The sequence below is a fragment of the Ranitomeya variabilis genome, chromosome 5 (genome assembly GCF_051348905.1).
Source record: "Ranitomeya variabilis isolate aRanVar5 chromosome 5, aRanVar5.hap1, whole genome shotgun sequence".
Taxonomy (NCBI): Eukaryota; Metazoa; Chordata; class Amphibia; order Anura; family Dendrobatidae; genus Ranitomeya; species Ranitomeya variabilis.
In genome coordinates this window covers 388,937,839-388,965,734 of record NC_135236.1, presented here as the reverse complement: position 1 = coordinate 388,965,734, position 27,896 = coordinate 388,937,839, and positions in this window count along the sequence as shown.

Below are 27,896 nucleotides of genomic sequence, written 5' to 3'. Positions count from 1 at the left end.
TTACCACATTTAAAGAAACCACACATTTTCCGCTCCAGCCAGGTGCCTTCTGGATTTGGTCTCTTAAAGAAACTGTGCACAAGATTATCCCTGATGGAGCCCCCCTTTTATAGGTAACCATTGGTGAAGGTCCTACTATATCCCTTAAATCTGGGTCAGCCTTCAAGATACCCCAATGTCTTTTAAGTACTGTCATGACCCTTCTACTCTGACAGTCAAAAGTGCCAATCACACAAGTACATTGTGATATTTGTTTCATCGATTTACCACAGGTCTGCAATAGATTGGTTCTGTTACAAGAGAGAGCATGTTGAGAAGCCGACTCAACAGTATGCCTCGGATATCCCTTGTCAGCAAATCTGTCCTCCATATCAACGGCTTGTCTTTGAAAATCAGCCATATTGGAATAGCTCCTCCTAAGCCTCAAAAATTGCCCTTTGGGAATGCCACGCTTTAAAGGCAATGGATGTTGACTATCCCATCTAAGCAGACTGTTAGTGCTTGTAGGTTTCTGATAGATTTGAGTCTCCAGACTACCAATCTAATTTTTCCGAATATGGACATCCAAAAAAGGCAGAACATCAATACCTATTTCAAACGTTAACTTTAGGCCTATGTTATTTTTATTCAGATCCTTTATGAATCTAAGGAAATCAGCCTCAGTACCTTGCCAAACAACAAAAATGTCATCAATGAACCTGTACCAGATTCCAATGTGGGAATGCCACCACCTAGGTTCATCGATGAACACCATGGTTTCCTCCCACCTGCCCACGAACAAATTTGCGTACGACGGGGCACAGGGACTCCCCATCGCAGTGCCCCTGAGCTGGTGGAAGAACTTCCTCTCAAAAATAAAGAAATTATGCGTAAGTGTGAACCTCAGAAGATCAACAACAAGCATGTTATGCTTCACACATTCCCTAGATCTGGATCTCAGAAAATTCTCCACCCCTTGGATGCCACATTCATGTGGGATGTTACTGTACAGGGACGCTATATCTATAGAGTCTAGGATAGAACCTTCCCCAACATGGATGTCCTCAATTTTAGTAAGGAGGTCAGAGGTGTCTCTAATGTAAGATGGGAGGGCAAGCACAAAAGGGCGGAGAATCTTGTCTATGTAAGTCCCACAATTCTGAATGAGGGAATCAGTTCTTGATACAATTGGGCATCCCTTTAAGGGATTTAGGCCCTTATGCACCTTGGGAAGAGTGTAAAAAGTTGCCAATAGGGGGTACGTTGGAAAAAGAAAATCAAACTCATTCTTTGATATTAATGTATCCTCCCTCGCTTTCTCAAGTATCACCCTCAATTCTCCTCTAAATACATCCATAGGGTTAGATGTTATAATCTCATATGTATTTGTATCCTTTAAGATAGCTAGGCACATATTCACATAATTCACCTCTTCCATGATGACAAGATTTCCGCCCTTATCAGACGGTTTTATGATCAGCTTGTCATTCCTTGACAATTCAGATAATGCACTCTGTTCACCCAGAGATAAGTTAGAATCTGAAATGAAAGACCTGGAGGGAATCTTACGAAGATCTTTTTCAACCAAGCTGAGGAATATATCTATGCTATTAGTATCCCCTTGTGGTGGGTTTTTGGTACTTCTATTCCTCAGATCCGTAAAAGGCCCGATTAAACCATCCCTTTCATTCTCATTTAATAGTCCAACTAAAGTTCTATAGCTCTCCAATTCACCTTCATCAAGACCTAGCCGTGAACACTCTTCTCGATCATGGCGTGCAAAAATTTTTTTCCACCTTAATTTCCTGCAAAATAAATTAACATCTCGAGTTCATCGGAAGCAATCAAAATTGTTAGTGGGTACAAATTTAATCCTTTTTTCAATACACTATGTTCTTCTCTTGTAAGAACACGAGATGAGAGATTAATAATCTTCCCTTGATTTAATTGACTTTTGGTCACAAATAACAGCCCGTCTGAGCATTCCTTTCTAAAAAAGATGAAGTAGATGGTAGTGAAGCTGAACCAGAAGGAAAATCTCGGGTAGGTTGATTTGACTGTCCTCCTCTGAATGCGCCCCGTTGGAAGAACCTCTACCTGCCTCTCCATCCTTGTCTGTGGTGTCTCCCTCTTGGTGAGAAACCTATACTCAGACGTTCCGTATCGGAAGCTTCAATGTCCGAGGATGAAATATCCATCCGAGAAATTTGAATTCTGAAAACTATACGCCTGGTTGTCACCAAAGGGCTTTAGATCTCTTTGAAACTGGAGTTCTTTCCTTTCTTTAATCAGAGACTGATACTTTTCAACTGAATTTTGTAGAAGGCTTTCTCTTCTATTAAAATCTGGGTCACCTTTGCGTTTAAGAGTATTATCAATCAGTTTATTCAGTTGACTTGATGGTTTCTCAAATTATTTTTTCTCCTCCTCCAACAATAATTGCATAAATTTCAAGGAAGATTCTACAGATTCCTTAAGCCACTTAGTCAGAAATTCAGGAGAGGCAGTCCTTGGGGATGGGTTCAAATTAATTCTGAGACCTCTTGGGACTATCTTGTTTTTAATATAGTTTTCCAATGCTCTCATTTCCCACCATGATTTAAAGTGTTCCTTATACCCCGCATAAAGCTCATTAAATTGTGTTTTTAGAGACAGGGGCCCACTATTGCCAATCGATGGACCCGAGGTGCTATATACCTGATTCGCATCTTCCAACCATGCATCTGTATTAACAGGGCCCGCCAAAAAACTTGCCATGCTCAAATTCCAAAATCCAAATCATGAAGTATACCAAAAAGGGTTCTTAGTGAATTGCTAACATGAAAATAAGCCCTCACTACTTGGATAAAACTTAACTTTTAATAAAGCTATTAAAAACAGGACAAACAACAAATACAACACCACACATAAAGTGCACCCTATAAATACCCTATATATATAAATCTATAAATTGTGGTCTGTGTACCTGATACTTGCGGAAGTTGGCACCCTATACAAATACCCACATGAGACTGGCGCCCCCGCTCCACGGTGGCTGACCCTATTCTCCTGTTGTGCCCTATTGATAAGTGCCAATCATTGTACTTTCACAATCAGGAAAGATAGTAGCCCAAAGTGTAGATCAGAAAAACAGGCAATATATATATCTCTTGTCCGTATCACAGACCAGGAAAAAGGAATACAGTGCCTAGTTTGATAAAGATAAATTCAAAATAACCCCTCTCACTATACTGTACCTCCATTGCTCCCTACCTGTCAGCGGAGGTTGGCACCCTACTTGTCAGCGGATATAGCGACCCCGCTCCACGACGGCTAGCCCTAGAGAGCCCTGCTAATCTCCAGGTCTACACGATTTGTCCACCACACTTGGAGCAGTATATTTTCTTTGTTGTTAGATATATATATATATATCATAAGTACACTTGATATTAGGGATAAATCTTAGAGGGGCACTTATCCAAGCATAGATGTCTGAGAACCTCTACGCATTTCGCCTGACGGCTCCTCAGGAGGTTAGATGTATAGATATTGCATGGTGTCAATGCAGACCCACTCTGCTTTATAAAGTGGGCTTTGTGAAACTCCACCTCCAAATACCTCCTCCAAAAATCCAGGGCATATGCACAATACTAAATGTCCCCTTTCAATTATCCCAATAACGAACATAAAATATTTAACCAATAAATGTCAGCGGCTCTCCCAGTGGGTCATGGTACCAGCAAACCATAACAGTAAAATCTGCACTATAATATGGTGCTCATTCCCTTTTGAGTTTTGCACTGTGCCTGAAAAGTATTTCTTGATTATATGTAGAATATTTGTACATTTAGGAGAAATTTTTACAACAAACTGAGGTCCATTTTTACCTACTAGACCTTAGAGAAAAAAACTTGAGGCTAAAACAACATTTTAGTAGTAAAAATGTAATTATTCTTACTTCACCGCCCAATGGTATAAAATTCTGTTACGTACATGTGGTGTCAATATGATCACTGCAGCCCTAGATGGATTCATTGAGGATGTAGTTTTTAGAATGAGGTACTTATGCGGGGTTTCTACTATTCTGGCACTTCAGGGGCTCTGCCAACATGACATGGTACCCTCAACCCAGTCAATTCCAATATGGCGCTGCTTCCCTATTGAGCTTTGCACTGTGCCTCAAATTTTAGTTTTTGACCACATATGAGGTATCATTGTACTCAGGAGAAATTTCACAACAAATTTGGAGGCCATTTACACCTGCTATTTTTGTGAAAATGAAAAAATTTGGGGCTAAAACAATGTTTGTGGGAAAAATATTTTTTTTTATTTTCACAGTTCAACGTTGTAAAATTATGTGATGCACCTGTTGGTTCAAGGTGCTCACCACACACAGATAAATTCCTTGAGGGGTCTAGTTTCCAAAATGGGGTCACTCATAGGGGGTTTCCCCTGTTTAGGTATATCAGGGCCTCTCCAAATATGACATGACACCCACAGACCATTCTATTAAAGTCTGCTTTCCAAAATGTCACTCCTTCCTTTCTGATCACTGCCGTGTGCACAATTAGTAGTTGTTTTCCACATATGGGGTATCTTCATACTCAAAAGAAATAACACAACAGATTTTTGGTTACATATGCTCCTGTTACCCTTGTGAAAATAAGTAAAATTGGGGCCAAAAGAACATTTTTGTGGGAAAAATGTGTTTTTTTAATTTTCACAACTATACGTTATAAACTTCTGTGAATAGCCTGTGGGTTCACAGTGCTCACCACATATCTAGATGCATTCCTTAAATGAGGTAACTTGTGGGGGGTCTCCACTGTTTAGGCACATCAGGGTCTTTCCAAACCTGATATGGCATCCGGTAATGATTCCAGCAAATTTTGCATTCAAAAAGTCAAATGCATTCCTTCACGTCTGAGCCCTGCCGTGTGCCAAAAAGTAGTTTTCCTCCACAAATTGGGTATCAGCATACTCTGCAGAAATATTGCAACATATTGTAAGGTGAATGTTCTCCTGATACCCTTGTGAAAATGCAAAATTTGGGACTAAAAGAACATTTTTGTGGTCAAAATGTGATTTTTTTTATTTTTACGGCTCTGAGTTAGAAAATTTCCATTTATAACTGTGCTTACCAAACATCTAGATATATTCATTGATGGGTCTAGTTTAAAAAATTGTGTCACTTGTGGTTTTTTTTCACTGTTTAGGCACATCAAGGGCTCCAAAGGATGCATGGCATCCACTAAAGATTCCAGCCAATTTTGCGTTACAAAATCTAACTGTTCTCCCTCCCTTCTGAGCTCTACCTTGCACACAAACAGCAGTTTCCCCCCACATATGGGGTATCGGTGTGCTTAGGAGAAATGTGCGTAGGAGACATGTTGGAAATGTTAATTTTTAAATATTTTGTGTGACATCACTGTGTGGTTTAAGAGCATAAAAATACAAATTATAACATTGCTAAATTTTCAAAATTTTTTCCAAATTTCAATTTTTTTCACAAATAAACACATGTCATATTGAACTAATTTTACCACTAAAATGAAGTACAACATATGTCACGAAAAAATAATCTCAGAATCAGTGAGATCTGTTGAAAAGTTCCAGATTTATTACCACATAAAGTGACACCAGCTAGAATTGTAACATTTGGCCTTGTCATAAAAGTGAAAAGAGTCTTGAGTAGCAATGAGGTCAAGTTGAGGGTCCAAACAATTTTGACCAGACCATTTTTGTGTTTTGTGTGAAATTATGCTCAATTTGTCTTTCTTCTCTGTGTTTGTTTTCCAGTACACACAAAGGAAATAAATGTGTATAACAAAACGTGTAATTGCAATAATTTTCTTGAGAAATACTTCATTTTCTGGAACAATTTCAAGGGTACCAACACTTTTGGCTATGCCTGTATGTATAGAGAAAAGTTCCAAGTTTGAATTTCTTTCCAAATTCTTATTTTTCTTGATCAAAAACTGTGTTTACTCAGCTCACAATGTTATTAATATGAACTATTGATTTTACTTATTTTCTAACAGCAGAGTATATGTTTATTTTGTTTCTGTCTTAGGTTTTGTCTGTTTAGTGGCCAATGTAAACATGCTCCTGTTTTGCATGCATATCAATTTATACTCCAGTTCATTTTTTCTATTCTGCACATTATATTGAAATAGCTCCCAACTATCTGCGTGTCTATGTTCTGGATCCGATCCTGCTCAGCCGTTATTCACACAGACATCACTATGATGCATGGTAAGTTTTTAATACTAAACGTTAGGGCCATCCAAATATGGACATACATTGGCTCTGGTGGGATGGCGTATATGCCTTCTTGTTATCAAAAATGGTGTTTACTAAGTATCAAATGCTATTTATATTCACTATTGCATTTACTTATTTACATACAGCGGGGTTTATGCTAATTTTCTTTCTGTCTTAGGTTTTGTCTGTTTTAATGGCCAATGTGAACATGCTCCTATTTTGCATGCATACCAACTTATACTTCAGTTAATTTTTTGGGGTCCAAATTATTATTGGTTAGAACAACAGCCTAAAGCTCACTATGAAACATTGCTTTTTTTTAAACAATAACTTCTGAAAAAAATATGTGATTAGCAATTTTGCTAAAACAGCTAGGTTCCCAATGCACTAATTAATGTAACATAACTTTATTTCTATTTATCTATGAGGCATAACTCTTCATCTAATTTTAAATGACTGTCTAGTGATAGTGGAGGTGTGCAAAATAGCTTTTATCTAATGCTGAAAAAGCCTTTGGGAACAATTCACTTACAGTATTTGATAATTTTTCCTCAGTAATTAGATTTTTTTCCTGAAAAATGTAAAATGTATCCCTTTAGCTTTTTACCCATGACTCTATATTAACTTGATTGGTATATTTATACCCAGTAGATCACTACACTTTGAAGCTTAAAATAAGCAAGTGGGTGTCCAATTTACATTGTTTTGTTAAAAAAGTGACCATTAGTTTTATAGATATGTGATAATTTCTCATACTTATTTAATATGTGTATGAAAGTACAATCCTCAACTTTGAAATTGCAACACTAAGAAATAAACGTCATCTAAATATGGAAATCACAGGATCGATAAACATGTTAAAGATATGCAAAACGATGAAATTGTGGAAATTAAATTATCAAAACATCTTAATATATTCAGTATGAAGTATGAGTGCTTTGTGCAGAAATACATGTACTTAGATGCTTTGGCATGCTTTCAACGAGGTTACTAATGGTTGTCTGTTAACTACTCTGCCACACTAAATGCACTTGGGCATGCAAATAAAAATCCACAGCTGTCAACTCCCTATGCAATTGCCAGCCAATAACATCCCCAAAATGCTCGATGAGAGCCAAGTCCAGAGACACTGCCAAAGTAGCAAAACATCATGTGGATTGTCGTTGTTGAAAAATAGATCCTCAAGGTCTTTGGATTAATGGCTATATTACAGATTCCATAATTGATCCATTCTGTACTGTAAGTGAAGTTGGACATCACATTCCAAGCCTAAGGTCTCAAAATGTGTCTACATAAACCATCAGAAGGCATATGCACAATACCGGACTACAACCAAAAAGACATCCAGCATCATAAGGTCAATTGACAAAAGACTGATTATCACATCCAAGCAGAAAACAAGTGTGTACAGGTGCAAACTAAGAGTAGTTATATCCATATATAACCAACAAATAAAGTTGTACTCTGTAGGGCTATAGCATGAAAACATGAAATACAGTGGGTACGGAAAATTTTTAGACCCCTTTAAATTTTTCACTCTTTGTTTCATTGCAGCCATTTGGTAAATTCAAAAAAGTTAATTTTTTTCTCATTAATGTACACTCTGCACCCCATCTTGACTGAAAAAACAGAAATGTAGCAATTTGTGCAAATTTATTATAAAAGAAAAACTGAAATATCACATGGTCGTAAGAATTCAGTCCCATTGCTCAGTATTGAGTGGAAGCACCATTTTGAGCTAGTACATGAGTCTTCTTGGGAATAATGCAACCTGGATTTGGGGATCCTCTGCCATTCTTCCTTGCAGATCCTCTCCAGTTCCGTCAGGTTGAATGGTGAATATTGATTTACAGCCATTTTCAGGTCTCTCCAGAGATGCTCAATTGGGTTTAGGTCAGGGCTCTGGCTGGGCCAGTCAAGAATGGTCACAGAGTTTTTCTGAAGCCACTCCTTTGTTATTTTAACTGTGTACTTAGGGTCATTTTTCTTGTTGGAAGGAGAACCTTCAGCCAAATCTGAGGTCCAGAGCACTCTGGAAGAGGTTTTCATCCAGGATATCTCTTTACTTGGCTGCATTCATGTTTCCTTCAATGATAACCAGTTGTCCTGTTCCTGCAGTTGAAAAACACCCCATAGCATGATGCTGCCACCACCATGTTTCACTGTTGGGATTGTATTGGGCAGGTGATGAGCAGTGCCTGGTTTTCTCCACTCATACCACTTAGAATTATCACCAAAAAGGTCTATCTTCATCTCATCAGACCAAAGAATCTTATTTCTCATAGTCTGGGAGTCCTTCATGTGCTTTTTAGCAAATTCTATGCAGGCTTTCATATGTCTTGCACTGAAGAGCGGCTTCCGTTTGGTCACTCTGCCACAAAGGCCTGACTGGTGGAGGGCTGCAGTGATAGTTGACTTTGTGGAACTTTCTCCCATCTCCCTACTGCCTCTCTGGAGCTTAGCCACAGCGATCTTGGGGTTCTTCTTTACCTCTCTCACCATGGCTCTTCTCCCACGATTGCTTAGTTTGGCTGGATGGCCAGGCCTAGGAAGACTTCTGGTGGTCCCAAACTTCTTCCATTTAAGGTTTATGGAGGCCACTGTCCTCTTAAGAACCTTGAGTACTGCAGAAATTCTGTTGTAACCTTGGCCAGATCTGTGCCTTGCCATAATTCTGTCTCTGAGCTCCTTGGCCTGTTCCTGTGATCTCATGATTATCATTTGATCTGACATGCACTGTGATCTGTGAGGTCTTATATAGACAGGTGTGCGCCTTTCCAAATCAAGTCCTATCAGTTTAATTAAACACAGCTGGCCTCCAATGAAGGAGTAGAACCATCTCAAGGAGGCTCACAAGGAAATGGACAGCATGTGACGTTAATATGAGCGTGTGAGCAAAGGGTCTGAATACTTGTGACTAGGGTTGAGCGAAACGGGTCGATCATTTTCAAAAGTCGCCGACTTTTGGCTAAGTCGGCGTCTCATGAAACCCGATCCGACCCCTGTGCTTGTCGGCCATGCGGTACGCGACTTTCGCGCCAAAGTCGCGTTTCAATGACGCGAAAAGCGCCATTTCTCAGCCAATGAAGGTGAACGCAGAGTGTGGGCAGCGTGATGACATAGATCCTGGTCCCCACCATCTTAGAGAAGGGCATTGCAGTGATTGGCTTGCTGTCTGCGGCGTCACAGGGGCTATAAAGGGGCGTTCCCGCCGACCGCCATCTTACTGCTGCTGATCTGAGCTTAGGGACAGGTTGCTGCCGCTTCGTCAGAAGCAGGGAGAGCGTTAGGCAGGGTCCACTAACCACCAAACCGCTTGTGCTGCAGCGATTTCCACTGTCCAACACCACCTTCGGTGTGCAGGGACTGTGGAAGCTATTTTTTTTTTTTTTTCCCCTCAGCGCTGTAACTCATTGGGCTGCCCTAGAAGGCTCCGTGATAGCTGTATTGCTGTGTGTACGCCACTGTGGAAACCAACTGCTTTTTTCAAAGCACATATCCTCTTGTTCCTTCCTTTCTGCACAGCTATCTTTTTTGTTTGTCCACACTTTTTATTTAATTTGTGCATCAGTCCACTCCTATTGCTGCCTGCCATACCTGGCTTACATTACTGCAGGGAGATAGTAATTGTAGGACAGTCCCTGTTTTTTTTTTGTTTTTTTGTGGGAGATTAAGATTGGCATTTCTGCTACAGTGCCATCCCTGTGTGTGCCATCTCTCACTGAGTGGGCCATAGAAAGCCTATTTATTTTTTCCGTGATTTGTGTTCTAAATTCTACCTCAACACAAAAACACTACATCAATCAGTGGGAGAAAAATATTGGCCTCAGTCAGGGCTTGTGTGCCACTGCTGTGTGTGCTATCTCTCATTCAGTGGGCTATAGCAAGCCTATTTTTTTTTTTTTTTTTAATATTATTTGGTTTCTAAAGTCTCCCTGAAAAAAAAAAAAAAACCTAAAAAAACAGTGGGAGAGTAATATTGCCCTTTCAGCTTGTGTGCCAGTCTTGACTCCTGGGTGTGCCACCTCTCTCCCTCTCATTCAGTGGGCCATAGAAAGCCTATTTATTTTTTTTTTTAAATATTATTGGGTTTCTAAAGTCTCCCTTAAAAAACAAAAAATACATAAAAAAACAGTGGGAGAGTAATATTGCCCTTTCAGCTTGTGTGCCAGTCTTGACTCCTGGGTGTGCCACCTCTCTCCCTCTCATTCAGTGGGCCATAGAAAGCCTATTTATTTTTTTTTTTAAATATTATTGGGTTTCTAAAGTCTCCCTTAAAAAACAAAAAAATACATAAAAAAACAGTGGGAGAGTAATATTGCCCTTTCAGCTTGTGTGCCAGTCTTGACTCCTGGGTGTGCCACCTCTCTCCCTCTCATTCAGTGGGCCATAGAAAGCCTATTTATTTATTTTTTTAAATATTATTGGGTTTCTAAAGTCTCCCTTAAAAAACAAAAAATACATAAAAAAACAGTGGGAGAGTAATATTGCCCTTTCAGCTTGTGTGCCAGTCTTGACTCCTGGGTGTGCCACCTCTCTCCCTCTCATTCAGTGGGCCATAGAAAGCCTATTTATTTTTTTTTTAAATATTATTGGGTTTCTAAAGTCTCCCTTAAAAAAAAAAAAAAACATAAAAAAACAGTGGGAGAGTAATATTGCCCTTTCAGCTTGTGTGCCAGTCTTGACTCCTGGGTGTGCCACCTCTCTCTCATTCAGTGGGCCATAGAAAGCATTTTTTTTTTTTTCCTTGATTTGTGTTCTAAAATCTACCTCAACACAAAAACACTACATCAATCAGTGGGAGAAAAATATTGGCCTCAGTCAGGGCTTGTGTGCCACTGCTGTGTGTGCTATCTCTCATTCAGTGGGCTATAGAAAGCCTATTTATTTATTTATTTTTTTTCTTATTATTTGGTTTCTAAAGTCTCCCTGAAAAAAAAAAAAAAACATAAAAAAACAGTGGGAGAGTAATATTGCCCTTTCAGCTTGTGTGCCAGTCTTGACTCCTGGGTGTGCCACCTCTCTCCCTCTCATTCAGTGGGCCATAGAAAGCCTATTTATTTTTTTTTTTAAATATTATTGGGTTTCTAAAGTCTCCCTTAAAAAACAAAAAATACATAAAAAAACAGTGGGAGAGTAATATTGCCCTTTCAGCTTGTGTGCCAGGCTTGACTCCTGGGTGTGCCACCTCTCTCCCTCTCATTCAGTGGGCCATAGAAAGCCTATTTATTTTTTTTTTAAATATTATTGGGTTTCTAAAGTCTCCCTTAAAAAACAAAAAATACATAAAAAAACAGTGGGAGAGTAATATTGCCCTTTCAGCTTGTGTGCCAGTCTTGACTCCTGGGTGTGCCACCTCTCTCTCATTCAGTGGGCCATAGAAAGCATTTTTTTTTTTTTTCCTTGATTTGTGTTCTAAAATCTACCTCAACACAAAAACACTACATCAATCAGTGGGAGAAAAATATTGGCCTCAGTCAGGGCTTGTGTGCCACTGCTGTGTGTGCTATCTCTCATTCAGTGGGCTATAGAAAGCCTATTTATTTATTTATTTTTTTTCTTATTATTTGGTTTCTAAAGTCTCCCTGAAAAAAAAAAAAAAAAACATAAAAAAACAGTGGGAGAGTAATATTGCCCTTTCAGCTTGTGTGCCAGTCTTGACTCCTGGGTGTGCCACCTCTCTCCCTCTCATTCAGTGGGCCATAGAAAGCCTATTTATTTTTTTTTTTAAATATTATTGGGTTTCTAAAGTCTCCCTTAAAAAACAAAAAATACATAAAAAAACAGTGGGAGAGTAATATTGCCCTTTCAGCTTGTGTGCCAGGCTTGACTCCTGGGTGTGCCACCTCTCTCCCTCTCATTCAGTGGGCCATAGAAAGCCTATTTATTTATTTTTTTAAATATTATTGGGTTTCTAAAGTCTCCCTGAAAAAAAAAAAATACATAAAAAAACAGTGGGAGAGTAATATTGCCCTTTCAGCTTGTGTGCCAGTCTTGACTCCTGGGTGTGCCACCTCTCTCCCTCTCATTCAGTGGGCCATAGAAAGCCTATTTATTTTTTTTTAAAATATTATTGGGTTTCTAAAGTCTCCCTGAAAAAAAAAAAATACATAAAAAAACAGTGGGAGAGTAATATTGCCCTTTCAGCTTGTGTGCCAGTCTTGACTCCTGGGTGTGCCACCTCTCTCCCTCTCATTCAGTGGGCCATAGAAAGCCTATTTTTTTTTTTTTTTAAATATTATTGGGTTTCTAAAGTCTCCCTTAAAAAACAAAAAATACATAAAAAAACAGTGGGAGAGTAATATTGCCCTTTCAGCTTGTGTGCCAGTCTTGACTCCTGGGTGTGCCACCTCTCTCTCATTCAGTGGGCCATAGAAAGCATTTTTTTTTTTCCTTGATTTGTGTTCTAAAATCTACCTCAACACAAAAACACTACATCAATCAGTGGGAGAAAAATATTGGCCTCAGTCAGGGCTTGTGTGCCACTGCTGTGTGTGCTATCTCTCATTCAGTGGGCTATAGAAAGCCTATTTATTTATTTATTTTTTTTCTTATTATTTGGTTTCTAAAGTCTCCCTGAAAAAAAAAAAAAAAACATAAAAAAACAGTGGGAGAGTAATATTGCCCTTTCAGCTTGTGTGCCAGTCTTGACTCCTGGGTGTGCCACCTCTCTCTCTCATTCAGTGGGCTATAGAAAGCCTATTTTTTTTTTTTATTTTTTTTTTATATTATTTGGTTTCTAAAGTCTCCCTGAAATAAAAAAAAAACTTAAAAAAACAGTGGGAGAGTAATATTGCCCTTTCAGCTTGTGCGCCAGTCTTGACTCCTGGGTGTGCCACCTCTCTCTCTCTAATTGTGGGCCATAGAAAGCCTTTTTTTTTTTTTTTTTTTTAATATTATTTGGTTTCTAAAGTCTCCCTGAGAAAAAAAAATAAATAAATTAGGTGGGAGATTAATATTGACATTAGTGCTTGAGTGACAGTCCTGCGTGTGTGTCATCTCTGTGATTTTGTGCCACAGAAAACAGAGTGTGTAACATTGTGCCTGATTTTCCTTGTGGTCTCACCAACCTGTTAAGGGATATTGAAATCATACTGAAGTTATAGCTCACCGTGTAAGTTGTTTGACAGCAACAAATAAAGTTACTTTGGTTAAGATTTTAAAACAATGAGGAAGTCTGGTGCAAGAGGTCGTCGTGGGCGTTCATTGTCAGCTGGTAATGATGGTAGTGGTAGTGGAGCATCAGGTGGTCGTGGGGATAAAAATATTCCACCTAAGTCTGGAGCTGTGGAGCCAGTTTCGTCGTCAGGCTACACAAGGCCTCGAACGCTCTCTTTTCTGGGAGTAGGAAAACCGCTTTTAAAGGCGGAGCAGCAACAGCAAGTTTTGGCTTACATTGCAGACTCAGCCTCTAGCTCTTTTGCCTCCTCTTCCGAAACTGGTAAATGTAAAAGCAGCGCGTCGCTTGTGGATGTTCACGGTCAGGGACAAGTCGCTTCCTTGTCCTCCTCAGCAAAAACTACAACAAGAGAGAAGGATGCAGCAGGCGACACAACGGGTCACTCCATGGAGCTCTTTACACATACCGTCCCTGGCTTAGAAAGTGAAACATTTAACAGGCCATGCCCATTACAAGTATATTCTGACATGGAGTGCACTGATGCACAGCCACAGCCAGAGTACTATGCTGCTCCTTTGACTCAGACCACCACATTGCCCTCTCAGGGTACAGATCCACATTCAGACCCTGATGAGACTATGTTGCCCCGCCACGAACGCTATACCACCGACCGACACAGTGACACAGACGAAGTTGCACACGAGCTCGAAGAGGAGGTAATAGATGACCCAGTTATTGACCCCGATTGGCAGCCATTGGGGGAACAGGGTGCAGGCGGCAGTAGTTCAGAAGCGGAGGTGGAGGAGGGGCCGCAGCAGGCATCAACATCGCAACAGGTTCCATCTGCCGGGCCCGTATCTGGCCCAAAACGCGTGTCAAAGCCAAAACCTGTTGGAGCACAGCGTTGCCATCCGGTTAAAGCTCAGTCTGCAATCCCTGAAAAGGGATCCGAGTCTAGGAAGAGTGCAGTCTGGCATTTTTTTAAACAACATCCAACTGATCAGCGCAAAGTCATCTGTCAAAAATGTTCAACTAGCTTAAGCAGAGGTCAGAATCTGAAAAGTCTAAATACTAGTTGCATGCATAGACACTTAACCACCATGCATTTTCAAGCCTGGACTAACTACCAAACGTCCCTCAAGGTTGTAGCACCCTCGGCCAATGAAGCTAGTCAGCAACGCAACATCCCTTCCGTCACTGTAAGGCCACCATTTTCCGCACCACCGGCAGTATCTGTGCAGGTTTCTTTGCCAGCCAAAAGCAGTCAGGGTCAGGGAATCACCAGTTTTGTAGGAGGAAATATTGCATCTAGGGCACCGGCGGAAACAATACCGTCTCCAACCGTCTCTCAGTCTGCCATGTACACCGGCACACCCGAAAGTTCCACGATCTCCAGCTCTCCAGTCCAGCTCACCCTACATGAGACTCTGGTTAGAAAAAGGAAGTACTTATCCTCGCATCCGCGTACACAGTGTTTTAACGCCCACATAGCTAGACTAATCTCGTTAGAGATGATGCCCTACCGGTTAGTTGAAAGCGAAGCTTTCAAAGCCCTGATGGAGTACGCTGAACCACGATACGAGCTACCCAGTCGACACTTTTTTTCCAGAAAAGCCATCCCAGCCCTGCACCAGCATGTTAAACAGCGCATCGTCCATGCACTCAGGCAATCTGTGAGTACAAAGGTGCACCTGACTACAGATGCATGGACCAGTAGGCATGGCCAGGGACGTTATGTGTCCATCACGGCACACTGGGTGAATGTGGTGGATGCAGGGTCCACAGGCGACATCAATTTAGGGACAGTTGTGCCTAGCCCACGGTCTAGGAAACAGTTGGCTGTAGGCGTTCGCACCCCCTCCTCCTCCTCCTCCTCGTCCTCCTGCAGAAGCTACAGCTCTTCCACAGAACGCAGTCTGCCAACCACTCCATCGGCAGATGACACTGTTGCACACCAGTTGTCCCATTATGGGCCAGCTACTGCCAAGCGTCAGCAGGCTGTATTGGCTATGAAGTGCTTGGGCAACAACAGACACACCGCGGAAGTTCTGTCCGAGTTCTTGCAACAAGAAACACAGTCGTGGCTGGGCACAGTAGATCTTGAGGCAGGCAAGGTAGTGAGTGATAACGGAAGGAATTTCATGGCTGCCATCTCCCTTTCCCAACTGAAACACATTCCTTGCCTGGCTCACACCTTAAACCTGGTGGTGCAGTGCTTATTGAAAACTTATCCTGGGTTCTCCGACCTGCTCCTCAAAGTGCGTGCACTTTGCTCACATATCCGACGTTCGCCTGTACACGCCAGCCGTATGCAGACCTATCAGCGGTCTTTGAACCTTCCCCAGCATCGCCTAATCATAGACGTTGCAACAAGGTGGAACTCAACACTGCACATGCTTCAGAGACTGTGCGAACAGAGGCGTGCTGTTATTTATTTGTGGGAGGATACACGGGCAGGCAGTAGGATGGCAGACATGGAGTTGTCAGGTGTGCAGTGGTCTAAGATACAAGACATGTGTCAAGTCCTTCAGTGTTTTGAGGAATGCACACGGCTGGTTAGTGCAGACAACGCCGTAATAAGCATGAGCATCCCCCTAATGCGTCTGCTGATGCAAAGTTTGACGCACATAAAGGAGCAGGCGTCTGCACCAGAGGAAGAGGAAAGCCTTGATGACAGTCAGCCATTGTCTGGTCAGGGCAGTGTACAGGACGAGGTAGCGGGCGAAGAGGAAGTGGAGGACGAGGAGGATGATGGGGATGAGTATATTTTTAATGCCGAACCTTTCCCGGGGGCACAGGAAATTGGTTGCGTGTCACGGCCGGGTTCTGGTTTTTTGAGGGACACAAGTGACGTAGATTTGCCTGCAACTGCCCCTCAACCAATCACAACCGGAGATTTTACAACTGGAACTTTGGCCCACATGGCGGATTATGCCTTACGTATCCTAAAAAGGGACACACGCATTACGAAAATGATGAACGATGACGATTACTGGTTGGCCTGCCTCCTTGATCCACGCTATAATGGCAAATTGCAAAATATTATGCCACATGAGAACTTGGAACTAATATTAGCAACCAAACAATCAACTCTTGTTGACCGTTTGCTTCAGGCATTCCCAGCACACAGCGCATGTGATCGTTCTCACACGAGCTCCAGGGGGCAGCAGACTAGGAGTGTTAGGGGTGCACACATCAGAAGTGGCGTTGGACAGAGGGGTTTTCTGACCAGGTTGTGGAGTGATTTTGCTATGACCGCAGACAGGACAGGTACTGCTGCATCAATTGAAAGTGACAGGAGACAACATTTGTCCAGTATGGTTACTAACTATTTTTCATCCCTTATCGATGTTCTCCCTCAACCGTCATTCCCATTTGATTACTGGGCCTCCAAATTAGACACCTGGCCAGAATTGGCAGAATATGCATTGCAGGAGCTTGCTTGCCCGGCAGCAAGTGTCCTATCAGAAAGAGTATTCAGTGCTGCAGGTTCAATATTAACCGAAAAAAGGACTCGTCTGGCTACCCAAAATGTTGACGATCTAACATTCATTAAAATGAACCACAACTGGATTTCGAAATCTTTTGCCCCACCTTGCCCGGCCGACACCTAGCTTTCCTATGAAAGGCTCTTGCCTGTGAATTACTTTTCTAATGTCTAATTTGCTGCAGCTGATTGTACAGCATATGACATGTTTACACCTCCCTAAATGGCCAAACTCCCCACACGGGGCCGTGGTATCGCGACTTGGCGCAAGCACCCGTGAGACTGCTGTTTGTCTGAAGAGGTGGGTGTGCTCGCTTTTGGTTGACGGCATTGCTACTGGGTCCCTCATAGTACAATGTAGTGTCTCTGGCGGTGGTGGTGCACACCCAACATCAGACACACCGTTGTAACATGAGGGGCCCTGGGGCGGTCCCGCCGGCCTCTAGAGAGTTCCCCCCTACCCCAGCTCAAAATGTGCTCTACCACATGCAAAATTATGTCGCACAGCTCCACCAATCTTTAGTCTATTCGCTGACATCATTCAATGTCTGGCACTGACAATACAAATTTGTAGACATCTACGATGCAACTTAAAGTAGTCTGTGTCTGTGTCCTATATTGGCACCATTAAATAGTTACTGCCAAATTACTATGTCAGAAACTCAGCAGATGAGCCCACCCCTGTACCTAAGTATGCCACCTTTTTTTTTGTTTTGGTTGTTTTGCGAGACATTAACATCTATTTATATTTTGGGAGTACTGGGACAGACACTCCTTGCACTACTCCTCCACTCACCACCAAGCTGCCCGTGTATCCATGTAACCGCTGTAAAACTGCCATGAGCCTATTGTTTGTTATTTTAGGCCTTTGAAGCCTGTCTGCGGTCCCTCCTTCCACTAGTCCTCCACTGACCAGACCACTGCTGCCCGTGTACCCCTGGAACCAATTATAAAGTGCCTACAGCCAGCCCATTTTTTTATGTTAGGCCTTTGAAGCCTGTCTGCGGTCCCTCCTTCCACTAGTCCTCCACTGGCCAGACCACTGCTGCCCGTGTACCCCTGGAACCAATTATAAAGTGCCTACAGCCAGCCCATTTTCTTATGTTAGGCCTTTGAAGCCTGTCTGCGGTCCCTACTTTAAATACTCCTCCACTGACCACCAAGCTGCCTGCCCGTGTATCCATGTAACCGCTGTAAAACTGCCATGAGCCTATTGTTTGTTATTTTAGGCCTTTGAAGCCTGTCTGCGGTCCCTCCTTCCACTAGTCCTCCACTGACCAGACCACTGCTGCCCGTGTACCCCTGGAACCAATTATAAAGTGCCTACAGCCAGCCCATTTTTTTATGTTAGGCCTTTGAAGCCTGTCTGCGGTCCCTCCTTCCACTAGTCCTCCACTGACCAGACCACTGCTGCCCGTGTACCCCTGGAACCAATTATAAAGTGCCTACAGCCAGCCCATTTTCTTATGTTAGGCCTTTGAAGCCTGTCTGCGGTCCCTACTTTAAATACTCCTCCACTGACCACCAAGCTGCCTGCCCGTGTATCCATGTAACCGCTGTAAAACTGCCATGAGCCTATTGTTTGTTATTTTAGGCCTTTGAAGCCTGTCTGCGGTCCCTCCTTCCACTAGTCCTCCACTGACCAGACCACTGCTGCCCGTGTACCCCTGGAACCAATTATAAAGTGCCTACAGCCAGCCCATTTTTTTATGTTAGGCCTTTGAAGCCTGTCTGCGGTCCCTCCTTCCACTAGTCCTCCACTGACCAGACCACTGCTGCCCGTGTACCCCTGGAACCAATTATAAAGTGCCTACAGCCAGCCCATTTTCTTATGTTAGGCCTTTGAAGCCTGTCTGCGGTCCCTACTTTAAATACTCCTCCACTGACCACCAAGCTGCCTGCCCGTGTATCCATGTAACCGCTGTAAAACTGCCATGAGCTTATTGTTTGTTATTTTAGGCCTTTGAAGCCTGTCTGCGGTCCCTCCTTCCACTAGTCCTCCACTGGCCAGACCACTGCTGCCCGTGTACCCCTGGAACCAATTATAAAGTGCCTACAGCCAGCCCATTTTTTTATGTTAGGCCTTTGAAGCCTGTCTGCGGTCCCTCCTTCCACTAGTCCTCCACTGACCAGACCACTGCTGCCCGTGTACCCCTGGAACCAATTATAAAGTGCCTACAGCCAGCCCATTTTCTTATGTTAGGCCTTTGAAGCCTGTCTGCGGTCCCTCCTTCCACTAGTCCTCCACTGGCCAGACCACTGCTGCCCGTGTACCCCTGGAACCAATTATAAAGTGCCTACAGCCAGCCCATTTTCTTATGTTAGGCCTTTGAAGCCTGTCTGCGGTCCCTACTTTAAATACTCCTCCACTGACCACCAAGCTGCCTGCCCGTGTATCCATGTAACCGCTGTAAAACTGCCATGAGCCTATTGTTTGTTATGTTAGGCCTTTGATAGCCTGTCTGCGGTCCCTACTTTAAATACTCCTCCACTCACCACCAAGCTGCCTGCCCGTCTATCCATGTAACCGCTGTAAAACTGCAATGAGCCTATTGTTTGTTATTTTAGGCCTTTGATAGCCTGTCTGCGGCCCCTACTTGCAATACTCCTCCACTGACCACAATGCTGCCTGGAGTGCCTGCCTGTGTATCCATGTAACCGATGTAAAACTGCCATGACTGCCTACTGTTTGTTATTTTAGGCCTTTGATAGCCTGTCTGCAGCCCCTACTTGCAATACTCCTCCACTGACCACACCAATGCTGCCCGTGTACCCCTGGAACCTATTTAAAAGTTCATAGAGCCTAGTTATATATTAAAAAATGCAATAGGCTTTTCCGGCCTACTAAAGGTGTCTGTCTGTGTGCCCCTGCCTGGTGTTGTCCTCAACTAAATAAAGCTGAGCTTCAACCTTCCGGCTCTCATTAAGTGGTTTTAAAAAAAAAAAAGGGTGGTTAGGGCCTACTAACGGCTTCTGCCCCTCCCTGGTGTTGCCCTAAACTAAATAAAGCTGAGCTTCAACCTTCTGCTCCAAATTACCATTTTAAAAAATGCAATAGGCTTTTCCGGCCTACTAAAGGTGTCTGTCTGTGTGCCCCTGCCTGGTGTTGTCCTCAACTAAATAAAGCTGAGCTTCAACCTTCCGGCTCTCATTAAGTGGTTTTAAAAAAAAAAAAGGGTGGTTAGGGCCTACTAACGGCTTCTGCCCCTCCCTGGTGTTGCCCTAAACTAAATAAAGCTGAGCTTCAACCTTCTGCTCCAAATTACCATTTTAAAAAATGCAATAGGCTTTTCCGGCCTACTAAAGGTGTCTGTCTGTGTGCCCCTGCCTGGTGTTGTCCTCAACTAAATAAAGCTGAGCTTCAACCTTCCGGCTCTCATTAAGGGGTTTTAAAAAAAAAAAATGGTGGTTAGGGCCTACTAACGGCTTCTGCCCCTCCCTGGTGTTGCCCTCAACTAAATAAAGCTGAGCTTCAACATTCTGCTCCAAATTACCATTTTAAAAAATGCAATAGGCTTTTCCGGCCTACTAAAGGTGTCTGTCTGTGTGCCCCTGCCTGGTGTTGCCCTAAACTAAATAAAGCTGAGCTTCAACCTTCTGCTCCAAATTACCATTTTAAAAAATGCAATAGGCTTTTCCGGCCTACTAAAGGTGTCTGTCTGTGTGCCCCTGCCAGGTGTTGTCCTCAACTAAATAAAGCTGAGCTTCAACCTTCCGGCTCTCATTAAGTGGTTTTTAAAAAAAAAATGGTGGTTAGGGCCTACTAACGGCTTCTGCCCCTCCCTGGTGTTGCCCTCAACTAAATAAAGCTGAGCTTCAACATTCTGCTCCAAATTACCATTTTAAAAAATGCAATAGGCTTTTCCGGCCTACTAAAGGTGTCTGTCTGTGTGCCCCTGCCTGGTGTTGTCCTCAACTAAATAAAGCTGAGCTTCAACCTTCTGCTCCAAATTACCATTTTAAAAAATGCAATAGGCTTTTCCGGCCTACTAAAGGTGTCTGTCTGTGTGCCCCTGCCTGGTGTTGTCCTCAACTAAATAAAGCTGAGCTTCAACCTTCCGGCTCTCATTAAGTGGTTTTAAAAAAAAAAAATGGTGGTTAGGGCCTACTAACGGCTTCTGCCCCTCCCTGGTGTTGCCCTCAACTAAATAAAGCTGAGCTTCAACCTTCTGCTCCAAATTACCATTTTAAAAAATGCAATAGGCTTTTCCGGCCTACTAAAGGTGTCTGTCTGTGTGCCCCTGCCTGGTGTTGTCCTCAACTAAATAAAGCTGAGCTTCAACCTTCCGGCTCTCATTAAGTGGTTTTAAAAAAAAAAAAGGGTGGTTAGGGCCTACTAACGGCTTCTGCCCCTCCCTGGTGTTGCCCTAAACTAAATAAAGCTGAGCTTCAACCTTCTGCTCCAAATTACCATTTTAAAAAATGCAATAGGCTTTTCCGGCCTACTAAAGGTGTCTGTCTGTGTGCCCCTGCCTGGTGTTGTCCTCAACTAAATAAAGCTGAGCTTCAACCTTCCGGCTCTCATTAAGTGGTTTTTAAAAAAAAAATGGTGGTTAGGGCCTACTAACGGCTTCTGCCCCTCCCTGGTGTTGCCCTCAACTAAATAAAGCTGAGCTTCAACATTCTGCTCCAAATTACCATTTTAAAAAATGCAATAGGCTTTTCCGGCCTACTAAAGGTGTCTGTCTGTGTGCCCCTGCCTGGTGTTGTCCTCAACTAAATAAAGCTGAGCTTCAACCTTCTGCTCCAAATTACCATTTTAAAAAATGCAATAGGCTTTTCCGGCCTACTAAAGGTGTCTGTCTGTGTGCCCCTGCCTGGTGTTGTCCTCAACTAAATAAAGCTGAGCTTCAACCTTCCGGCTCTCATTAAGTGGTTTTAAAAAAAAAAAATGGTGGTTAGGGCCTACTAACGGCTTCTGCCCCTCCCTGGTGTTGCCCTCAACTAAATAAAGCTGAGCTTCAACCTTCTGCTCCAAATTACCATTTTAAAAAATGCAATAGGCTTTTCCGGCCTACTAAAGGTGTCTGTCTGTGTGCCCCTGCCTGGTGTTGCCCTAAACTAAATAAAGCTGAGCTTCAACCTTCTGCTCCAAATTACCATTTTAAAAAATGCAATAGGCTTTTCCGGCCTACTAAAGGTGTCTGTCTGTGTGCCCCTGCCTGGTGTTGTCCTCAACTAAATAAAGCTGAGCTTCAACCTTCCGGCTCTCATTAAGTGGTTTAAAAAAAAAAAAATGGTGGTTAGGGCCTACTAACGGCTTCTGCCCCTCCCTGGTGTTGCCCTCAACTAAATAAAGCTGAGCTTCAACCTTCTGCTCCAAATTACCATTTTAAAAAATGCAATAGGCTTTTCCGGCCTACTAAAGGTGTCTGTCTGTGTGCCCCTGCCTGGTGTTGTCCTCAACTAAATAAAGCTGAGCTTCAACCTTCTGCTCCAAATTACCATTTTAAAAAATGCAATAGGCTTTTCCGGCCTACTAAAGGTGTCTGTCTGTGTGCCCCTGCCTGGTGTTGTCCTCAACTAAATAAAGCTGAGCTTCAACCTTCCGGCTCTCATTAAGTGGTTTTAAAAAAAAAAAATGGTGGTTAGGGCCTACTAACGGCTTCTGCCCCTCCCTGGTGTTGCCCTCAACTAAATAAAGCTGAGCTTCAACCTTCTGCTCCAAATTACCATTTTAAAAAATGCAATAGGCTTTTCCGGCCTACTAAAGGTGTCTGTCTGTGTGCCCCTGCCTGGTGTTGTCCTCAACTAAATAAAGCTGAGCTTCAACTTTCTGCTCCAAATTACCATTTTAAAAAATGCAATAGGCTTTTCCGGCCTACTAAAGGTGTCTGTCTGTGTGCCCCTGCCTGGTGTTGTCCTCAACTAAATAAAGCTGAGCTTCAACCTTCCGGCTCTCATTAAGTGGTTTTAAAAAAAAAAAAAATGGTGGTTAGGGCCTACTAACGGCTTCTGCCCCTCCCTGGTGTTGCCCTCAACTAAATAAAGCTGAGCTTCAACCTTCTGCTCCAATTTACCATTTTAAAAAATGCAATAGGCTTTTCCGGCCTACTAAAGGTGTCTGTCTGTGTGCCCCTGCCTGGTGTTGTCCTCAACTAAATAAAGCTGAGCTTCAACCTTCTGCTCCAAATTACCATTTTAAAAAATGCAATAGGCTTTTCCGGCCTACTAAAGGTGTCTGTCTGTGTGCCCCTGCCTGGTGTTGTCCTCAACTAAATAAAGCTGAGCTTCAACCTTCCGGCTCTCATTAAGTGGTTTTAAAAAAAAAAAATGGTGGTTAGGGCCTACTAACGGCTTCTGCCCCTCCCTGGTGTTGCCCTCAACTAAATAAAGCTGAGCTTCAACCTTCTGCTCCAAATTACCATTTTAAAAAATGCAATAGGCTTTTCCGGCCTACTAAAGGTGTCTGTCTGTGTGCCCCTGCCTGGTGTTGTCCTCAACTAAATAAAGCTGAGCTTCAACCTTCTGCTCCAAATTACCATTTTAAAAAATGCAATAGGCTTTTCCGGCCTACTAAAGGTGTCTGTCTGTGTGCCCCTGCCTGGTGTTGTCCTCAACTAAATAAAGCTGAGCTTCAACCTTCCGGCTCTCATTAAGTGGTTTTAAAAAAAAAAAATGGTGGTTAGGGCCTACTAACGGCTTCTGCCCCTGCCTGGTGTTGTCCTCAACTAAATAAAGCTGAGCTTCAACCTTCTGCTCCAAATTACCATTTTAAAAAATGCAATAGGCTTTTCCGGCCTACTAAAGGTGTCTGTCTGTGTGCCCCTGCCTGGTGTTGTCCTCAACTAAATAAAGCTGAGCTTCAACCTTCCGGCTCTCATTAAGTGGTTTTAAAAAAAAAAAAATGGTGGTTAGGGCCTACTAACGGCTTCTGCCCCTCCCTGGTGTTGCCCTCAACTAAATAAAGCTGAGCTTCAACCTTCTGCTCCAAATTACCATTTTAAAAAATGCAATAGGCTTTTCCGGCCTACTAAAGGTGTCTGTCTGTGTGCCCCTGCCTGGTGTTGTCCTCAACTAAATAAAGCTGAGCTTCAACCTTCCGGCTCTCATTAAGTGGTTTTAAAAAAAAAAAATGGTGGTTAGGGCCTACTAACGGCTTCTGCCCCTCCCTGGTGTTGCCCTCAACTAAATAAAGCTGAGCTTCAACCTTCTGCTCCAAATTACCATTTTAAAAAATGCAATAGGCTTTTCCGGCCTACTAAAGGTGTCTGTCTGTGTGCCCCTGCCTGGTGTTGTCCTCAACTAAATAAAGCTGAGCTTCAACCTTCTGCTCCAAATTACCATTTTAAAAAATGCAATAGGCTTTTCCGGCCTACTAAAGGTGTCTGTCTGTGTGCCCCTGCCTGGTGTTGTCCTCAACTAAATAAAGCTGAGCTTCAACCTTCCGGCTCTCATTAAGTGGTTTTAAAAAAAAAAAATGGTGGTTAGGGCCTACTAACGGCTTCTGCCCCTCCCTGGTGTTGCCCTCAACTAAATAAAGCTGAGCTTCAACCTTCTGCTCCAAATTACCATTTTAAAAAATGCAATAGGCTTTTCCGGCCTACTAAAGGTGTCTGCCCCTCCCTGGTGTTGTCCTCAACTGAACAAAGCTGAGCTTCCACATTCTGGCTTTCGCCCTATACTATCAGATATTAAACTGCATTTGGCCTACTAGTGTGGTTAGGCCCTTGAAACAGTGTCTGCTGCTCTTGGGTTTGCTACTCCACTGAACAAAGCAATGCCGCCTGTTTAGTCCTGTTACCAATTTTGAACTGCATGTAGCCTACTTTATTCTTTGGCCCTATATCTGTTTCCTCCTCATCCTGCCCATTGCCCAGCCACTGCTAAATGAGTCTGCTGGTACATTGACCTAGACCACTACATTCCCCTTGTACTCTACACAGCCAGAATCTGACCCTGCTGAAAGTAAGGTTCCCCTTCCCGCATGTTATACCACCTTACACAGGGACAAAGAGGAAGGTGCAGATGAAAGTGCAGGTTCCTTCATCAGGTGGGGGGGCATACTCGTTGGCGACGTCACTGGCACAGGGCCCCTCAGAGTACGCAAAAGTGTCGCTGCTGGTGGGAGGCGCCCCCGCCATGCAAACACACCGCCGTACTTTGAGGGGCCCTGTGCCAGTGGCAATGCGAACGAGTGGGCCCCCCCCTGCTTGCTCAGGATCACAGCACTTGCAACTTTTAAATACTTACCTTTCCCTGCAACACCGCCGTGACGTAGTCCGCATTTCCTGGGCCCACGAAAAACTTGAGCCAGCCCTACTCCCCCCACAACTTTCCCCCAATTCCCTATGCCCAACTATTATTATACAGTTAATTAAGATTGGCAAGCTTCAGAAACAAGAATGGATGTTTTTGGCATTAAAATGGGCACTGTAGGTGTTTTCCTGGCCTCCACTCACTGCCGACTATGCTTCCCCATTGACTTGCATTGGGTTTCGTGTTTCGGTCGATCCCCGACTTTTAGCGATAATCGGCCGACTGCACTCGACTCGACTCTGGACAAAATCGGGTTTCCCAAAACCCTACTCGATCTTAAAAAAATGAAAGTCGCTCAACCCTACTTGTGACAATGTGATATTTTAGTTTTTCTTTTTTATTAAGTTTGCAAAAATGTCTACATTTCTGTTTTTTTCCAGTCAAAATGGGGTGGAGAGTATATATTAATGAGAAAAAATTAACTTTTTTGAATTTACCAAATGGCTGCAATGAAACAAAGAGTAAACAATTTAAAGGGGTCTGAATACTTTCCATACCCACTGTATATGAAATTTGAATTGCGTTACTTCTCTAGAAAATAAGAAAAAAATGAGAATACTTAGAGCATAAATTGGCCAATTCATGTATACCCAGTAGCCGCGATAAGGCAATTGTCTTTGTTCAGAACCTATCCTAATGTGAGTCCTCTTCTTGGCTGAAGCCTACGTTTATATAGAGCTGCTATTTTTGCCTTGTGAAGAAAAGAAAGGACATGAACACTGATGGTGAATGTCTTTTAGTTATCTCAGTTTACTTTTCAAGTAGCCATTTTCCTGCATCATACTAATCTTTGTTACAGCATAAAATTCAACATACAAGGAAAGTAGAGCTGGTATCTGGCTAAGAGGTCCTTTTACAATAGAAGAATAAAAAAAACTTTTTATAGCAAATCAAATAATAAGCACAATATTTTGAATAAGAATATAAACTTCGGAGTTGTAAAGAGTTCTAATTAAATCCCATATTATACTGTACCTCTGATTTAATTCAAAGATTTATTTCTGCTGACAAGATAATAAGGAATTGGAAGTAAAATAACAAATTGGGGAATGCCTTATCAGATGCCATATTAGGAAATTATTCTTTCTAATGACTTGTCAAATTGATCTGCCACATTATAAGCCTCAGTGCTCATGAGTTCATAGTACATACCCATACAGATTAATTATATAACTATTCGGTATTTATGTACAAAGGTCAAATGGTTTACATACTGTAAGTAGAGATTAGTTTTATATAGGAGCAAATAAATTGCAACTCATATTAAATTGTAATTTACTACTTATTTTAAAATTTTGCCTAAAGTCCGTTAGTAACAGCCACTTAAATCACATGTGGTTTTGCCCGGTGATTCACAACTAGATGGCACTCTACCACTCTTATCTGCACAGAATAAAACCAGTCTCAATATTTATGTCATATGAATTTTAAAAAAAAGTTTGGAAACGCGAATGTTTTTAACAAAACAATTATAGATTTCACATTTGTGTATTATGTATAATTCACTGAACTCAGTGTAATTCAAATAATAAAAATAACAAGCCTCATTAAATATAAAATACACGTCCGAGTAGATTTTGTATAATGTTATCACATGTTAACTGTAATTTAATTATCTCTGTAGATGTAATTTACATATTTTACATCTCTGTGAGATCGTTCAGTGGCATGTAATGCTCAAATAATTATATAAAGTGTATCTGATGTGATCATTTTTAAATCATGCTTAATAAAAATCAAGAAATAATTTCTGTTGCATGGAAATGGCAATCCAAAACCATCTTCAAAGCAAACTTTGTAGCGATACATCATGACAAATTTGATTGTACTATAGTATACAGCTAATGATTTCTGCTAATTTATATTTTCCAATGTGCAAAAACATCTGCTCCGGTTTCAAGAGACTTTCATCACTTTCATATTCTCTAGTCGAATTACAGTGCTTTTATTGCATAATATTTTTTAAGTATTAAATGCCTTCAACAATTTGCAACTTCTTGTATGATTAACTCTAAAATATTAGCCAATGAGAATAGAGACAGCGTTGCAAAAGTAATAACCCCCCCAGATTGCCTTAGGCTGAAATGCATAAATATTTACAATGTTGTATTCGATCTTCTTGCACTTGCTATCACTTTCAGATCTCAGGATCCAACAGTTTGGCAACACTTGATAGGCACCCGATATATATGGCTTTGAAATGTCAGCCTGATACATTTAACATAATAATTTACATAATTATGTTATCAACATATAATTTACATATGAGTACACATTATTTCAGAGTCACTGGGTGAAATACCACTGAATTAGCACTAAGTTTTTGATACTTTAAACAGGTTTATTTTAATAGGGAAATTCCATCAAAGCATTTACTTTTAAATGAGACCTCCCATGGTTCCAAAAAATCTTACCATTAGGCAAAATATAGTAGCTGAGACTGGAATATTCTTTGGTTTGGTTAGGGCAGTCTAGTTAACTGCAATTCTTTTTTGAAAGAATACAGATGCATGTGCCTGGCATCTAATATATGATACTATATTTCAACAATCCAGACAATATAGTGCTGGTACACACAGTATATTAGCTAGAGCATTATACCACCTGCCTAATGTTGTGTAGTCCCATCCTAGTCTTGACAAACAAGCTTGACTCCACACTAAGACTTGCCTAAGAGCTATAAAAGAGTACTAAGGTATCTGGGGTCAAGTCATTGACAGCAGTTGTGAAGTGGGACATCTAAGGACTTTTATTTTAGCACATCTCACCTACGTTTGAGTGGACTAAGAGCTAGAGAATTTGGAGGTC